The 6,000-nt window shown below is 38.7% G+C and overlaps 1 long non-coding RNA gene across 1 annotated transcript in view; it reads left to right on the top strand.

Annotated features, from left to right (window-relative positions):
- LOC145804666 (uncharacterized) overlaps positions 1-4,098 on the top strand; it is a 28,052-nt gene extending 23,954 nt beyond the window's left edge. Inside the window, exons 3-5 of the long non-coding RNA XR_014346915.1 lie at positions 83-142; positions 3,040-3,075; positions 3,213-4,098. This is a non-coding gene — a long non-coding RNA (uncharacterized LOC145804666). The remainder of the gene's footprint in view (positions 1-82; positions 143-3,039; positions 3,076-3,212) is intronic.
- Positions 4,099-6,000: the final 1,902 nt, after the last annotated feature.

The raw sequence follows: 6,000 nt of genomic DNA on the forward strand, positions 1-6,000 counted from the left end.
TTTCCTTTTGTCTAGCAATGAGTTTTAACCTTAATACTTACTATTCCATGTGTTTCTTGCATGGATAATTGCATGTATGCAGCGATATCGGAGATACTTATCTTTATTTAAAGATTATGGGTACCAATACGATGACCTCAAGGTAATTTTGTGGTAATATTCCATCTTCTGGTTTTGTTTTTGGAAGTGTATTTGAGTTGTGTTGGTTGATTTTTCCCAAGTTATCCGCTACTTGGTTCTGTATTTAAAGCAAGATGGATAACAATTTTGGATGGGCCTCTTAGTGCTGTCTTCCCTAATTTTTTTGTTGCATAAATTGTTCATATCATCTATTTGAAATTGAAATTTTTAAATGATTGTTTGGATGTACCTAACCATATTGATAGTTTAAGAATCTGGTGTCACCTTGCATTGGAGTAATTCTATAAATCTAGTGTTAGCAGCATAAGTTATGTGGTGAATATTTGTAAAATGAATTGTGTGATTAGGAAATGGATGAATCACCATTATTCATTAGTTAACCATGTGGATTATCATAGGGGTTGATAGATTAACATCAATCTTTTTTAGCTGCCTTTTTTGTCTTTTTTTTCCCCTTCTTTTTTAGACCACATGAATTGAGTTTTTCAATCAAGGTGTTGTTTGTATTGTCAAAATTTTGAATGATTGTATGTTGATTTAACCGCGAATATGATTTTACACAATGAGCTATAGTCAGTGGATTCGCGTAGCTGCTTAAATGAATGGTTTGTTTTTTGGTTTGTCAAGCTGTGAAATTTGGTCTCTTTTGAGTATTAAGGAGTTATGTGGTTCTCAAATTGATTATTTTATCTAAATTGCATGGAGGTGGATTCCAAATATGTCAAGTGATGTTATATACCTATTTTCACATTTCATTAATTTTTTTGGTTTGGTAAATAAACTTTTATTAGCAAGAGGATGCAATAAAGGAGGAAAGCCATACATGAAAGTTAGAGCCTATAAACTGTACATTCCTTTGTTGGAATTCACTTTACTATCCAGCTTCTTTGGCTCCCTCATCTTTCTGAGCCTAGAGATGCTCCTTTTCCTTTGTCCTCCACCTAGTTATTTCTTCTCCTTTTCCTTCCGATGACACATTTCATGGCCTCACTTACATACCATTCAAACCTGGTTCGGACCAATGTTAATAATTTGTATCATATTAGGCAATACACCCCGGGGTGTTCCCCTCCGGCACAAAAATGGTACACACATCCATTTTTTCTTTCACTCAAAATACTGGACTGTTTCTGTCTATTTTGTAGTTTTTTCATTTTCCGGCTATTCCGGCTTCTGTTTCTGTTATTGTCTGATATACTGAAATTAGAAGATCGAAGAGAAGTATCTAGTGCCCCGCGAGCGCACACCTGCATGCAGAGAGAGAGAGAGAGAGAGAGAGAGAGAGAGAGAGAGAAGGGGGAGGGATTCTTATTTGGTAAGGAAAAAGGGGGGGAACAAGCACACTTGGAGAGCGCAGTACAACAGGGAGTTGTATGCTGCATTTGGAAGAGAGGGAGGGAAGGAGAATAGAATGTGTACAACTCTCGGTTCCTGAAGTGATGACATGATTTTCGAAATGACAACTGCATTATTCTACTTTGCAAAGAATTTAAAGCAAGCAACAAAGCAAGAAAAAAGAAGAATAAAATGCCTGGGAAAGGTTTCTTGACACTCTGAAAAGCAAACACTTTCCATCACTTATTATTGTTGTTGTTATTACTATTATTATTTTCTTTGTTATAGGAGAATTTGATTACCGGTCAAGTTCGCTTCTTTTTTTTAAAAAAAAAATAATTTTTTTTGTTATAATATATACTTTTGAATTAAATTTTAATATTTTGTTTATGATTATAAATTTGAAACAGTATACTAAAATTCAACGGTATCGGTGTGTACCATACCAATAGTAAAAATGGTACATTTAGATCCTTGTCACATGGTCAAGCCTTCTTTATCCACATACCCCTTTGCTTCTACACTTACATTTTGAAAAAATCTCCATCTGTTAAACAATTGTGCTACTATCCTATAAGGGATTCATTACCTCCCACACACTCAGTCTCTGTGCAGTTCCCATATGTCATAAACCTTCATTCATCATCCTTGGCTTTGGCGACCTTTGAGCTTCTTGCTCATCACTGGAAAACCTATTGCCAGCTTTTTGTCATGTTCATCCATTTTGACAAAGCCACCACATGCATCTCCAAAGCCTGAAACACAGTACAAGTGGAGTGGCACTCTAAGGAATCTAACCCACATATCTATCAATCCATATATTCTATAACATCTGTCTGCTGAGCAGCAATTGAGGTGCACCTATTTACCCCTGTACATCCACCTGCTCCCAATATTCTCACTGCTGCCTCTTTGATGACGAGAAATAGTCAAAGAGTTATAAAGCCTCAATGACATCAAAAACTTGGACACCAGCTAGCACTCCCAATTCTGGCCAAGCCTGCAACTCTACCCATTTTATCTAATTCAAGGCTTGTATTCTAATTTAGGAAAAATGAACTGCCCATTTGGGTGACTCAATTTGTGCTATCACAGCCCAATGCCCACCATTTCTTTCTCGCTGGTTGCTTTAATTGTTAATTTTCAATACGTTCTTCCCATAATTGATTGCACTCAGCTACTTGAAATATAAATGGGGTGAGCGTGAGTTAGATAACCCTTTTGGCTCCCTTATTTGTTTTCTTATTTGTCTGTTGTTCTGCAAATTAAAAGATGTTTCATCTTTCGGAGTCCATACAAACCTTTTTCTGGATAATCACTACTGTTGTCTTCTGGCTCATTTTTGCAAATAATGCCTTTCCAAATCGCTTGTCTTTGCTAGTTGTGGTGCCTTTTTTTTTTATTCCTCTAACTAGCTTCTCACTTCAAACCTTGTCTTTGTCATTTGTTCAAATAATTATTTGATGTGGGTTTCTTTTTTCTTTTCTTTTTTTTGGTTATTTTCCTTTGTTCTTTATTTTCTTTTTGTGAACTCTGATTTTGCGCGCTTACTTTTCAATATAGGTTTTTCTTTGGGATTTTGATCTTTCCAAGGCCAAGGTAATGTTTTTGTTTCAACTTATGGACTAAAACTGTGCACTTTTTCTAGATAGAGCACTCTAATTGTTCTACTAATTCATTTATCAATGATGAATTCCTCATCGTGCTATGCTAATTTGTGATTCTTATGGTTGTAGTTGGATATTGTTAGCAGCCCGCGTGATAGAAGCCTTGCATTGGGTGAAATGCAAAAGTATGTGCCTTTGAAGGTATGAGCTTGAAATCAATTTTGGTGTTATGAAAGTCTGTATGATTGTCTACGTCTTTCCTTTAACATCAGTTTCCTTTACTTTTATTAAACAATCTGTATTAAAATTTACATCAAAATGATCAAATTACTTTTCTCAAATGTTTGGTGTTCCAACCTTGTGAGTTAGGGTGCTATTTGGGTCTGATCTTGTTGGCATACCAAAGGCACTGCAACTGATGATAATGGCAAACAGATTTTCTGTCCAATCAGTTGGGCTGCTAGTCCAGTCTGATCTTGTTGGCATATTAACTCTTTCGTTGCTGTGCCTTGATGTGTTTCCAAAATTGTATCTCATTTGTTATGGTTTACATTTCTTTTAAAGAGGAGAATCATTATGTTCAATTTTGCTCTTGTAAAACCAAGAAGATTGTAAAATGCAGCTAACTTTGGAGTTGAGGTGCGCAAGAGGTCACCATGTTCTTGATACTTTGTTTGTAGAGGATTAGATGTGTGTCAAGTTTGAGGAGTTATTAATTTAGAAAATTCTGAGCTCTATGATTTTGTTCGTTCTTTCAAGGGTGGGCTATTCTCCTTAGCCGAGCTCAAAATGTCCGCGGTACAACCTTCTGTTTTTTTTATTTGTGTCGTCTGTCTATTTTTTTATTTGACTTTTATCCTCCCATTTATGTTTTATTTCCTGGTTGCACAGTAGATGGGGGGATTGGGTAGTGCTTCTTGCATCGGCGTATGTCCATTGTTGTCTGAATTCTGCATATGCTGCTTTTGAAACCAACACTGTTTCCTTCTATATTATGATTTTTCTTCCTCGGCCCAAATGCGATTGTAGACACCCCATTTTTGACCGTCCTTAAGACTTGGACGTCATCGTTTGAACACTCGATGATTACCCTTGTTTGTGTTCGTCTTGAGTTCTCAGAGGTCTCGGCTATGCGCCTTACCTCAAGACCTCTCAACTTGTTTGTTTTGTGTTTGGTTTTGCATCAAACACTTGTGGTTTTGCTTCTGAGGGTGGGAAGTAGCTTGTAGGCCATCCCCACACCTCACCGGCCATGGCTTGAGGCCACCGGCCTTGTTTCCTTGCCAGCGGCCATTGGTGATGGCCGGTCGGCACTGTTGATGGTCGGTCGGCATTGTGTTTGGTCGGCCGGCCACTGTTTTTGGTCAATCGGCCACTTTTTCTGGCCGAGACCTTTTCTTAAGGGGGTTTGAACCTTTTGAACCCTTGGTTTTAGCTTCTTGAGGAAGCTTGAACCTTTTAAACTCTTGGTTTTATCTTCTCCAAGAAGCTTGAACCTTTTGCCCCTTTTTAGCTTCTCCAAGAAGCTTGACCCTTTTTTAGCTTCTCTAAGAAGCTTGATCCTTCTTTTAGGTTCTCCAAGAAGCTTGAACCTCTTGACCCTTTTGCCTAGCTTCTCCTAGAAGCTTGGCCCTTTTGCTCCAAGCTTCTAAGAGAAGCTTGGCTTTTTGGTCAAAGCTTCTAAGAGAAGCTTTGCCCCCTTGGTTTCTCTATAAAAAGAGAGCCTCTCCTCCCCTTTAGGGGGTTAGAAAAATCAGATATATATGATATATATATCACTCTCTCTATATATCTCCCTCTCTCTCTACATTTGGGTGGGTTAGAGGGTCCAAAAGGGTCTTGTTCTTGGCCAATTGCACACCACTTCATAGCCACACACTTCCATCATCACTTGGAGGTTCTTGGAGATCATTTTCAGAGGCCAAGGGACTGGTTGTTGAGACCTAAAGGCTGCTGGTTCTTGCTGGTCTTCAAAGGTAACTTCTTACCCCTCTTTATTCCCCGTTTTGCACACTTTTAGCCTATCTTGAAAGCTGTTTTGGGATTTGTCATAAACTGAAAAAAGTCTTATTTTGAGCTCCTTTTGAAGTTTGTTTAAGACCACTTTTGTGTTTGGGGTCGTTTACCCCCTCTTAGGCCTTGTTTGGCCCCATTTTTGTGTGATTTTGGTGAGCTCCGAGACCACCTTGTTTGGGCCTCCTCACCACTGAAATCTTGAGGGATTTCAGTGGTGAGGATGGTGGTTTGAGGTCCTAAGAAGGAGAGCAGTGACCCTCTCCCTTGTTGCCTTGTTTGTTGCCCTTTTTGGCCTTCCAAAGGGGCTCCTATTTGCATGCTTCCAAGCCTTGTTTCAAGCATTTTTCAGTGGGTTTTAGGACCCCCATAAGCCATTTCTAGAGTTGGTTTGGTCTTGTTGAATGTCCTTATTGCATGTGTAGAGTAACCCTCTTGTTGGCCTTTCAAAGGAACACCCCATTCTAGCATGTGTGGACCTTGTTTCCATGGGTTTTTGGGCTTATTTGACATACCATGTTACTGTTTTTGGCTGGTTTGATGACCTCTCTTGTGCTTCATATACATGTAGTGTAAACCGTGTTTACTAGCCTATGTTGCATGTTATTTTGGCCCTTCATGTTAGCACTTTTTGGCCATGCCTTGAACTGATTTCATGCATGTTTTGGACTGCCTTAGCACTTTTTTTCATGCCTCATGGTCGAATAACACTTGTTATGCATGCTTGTAGTGCAATGCCCATGCCTAGCTTTGAGTTTTGAAGCTTCTTGCATGCTTAAATGGTAGTGTTTTCATGTTTTGGGGTCATTTTGGAGTCATTTGGTATGCCATTTCAGATCTGGAACATGCACCATTGTATGCCATATTTCCTCCTTGCCATGCTTTGGTAGAGTTGCATATTTGT

The sequence above is a fragment of the Camellia sinensis genome, chromosome 12, assembly GCF_055761805.1.
Source record: "Camellia sinensis isolate YWXY chromosome 12, ASM5576180v1, whole genome shotgun sequence".
In the NCBI taxonomy this organism is placed as follows: Eukaryota; Viridiplantae; Streptophyta; class Magnoliopsida; order Ericales; family Theaceae; genus Camellia; species Camellia sinensis.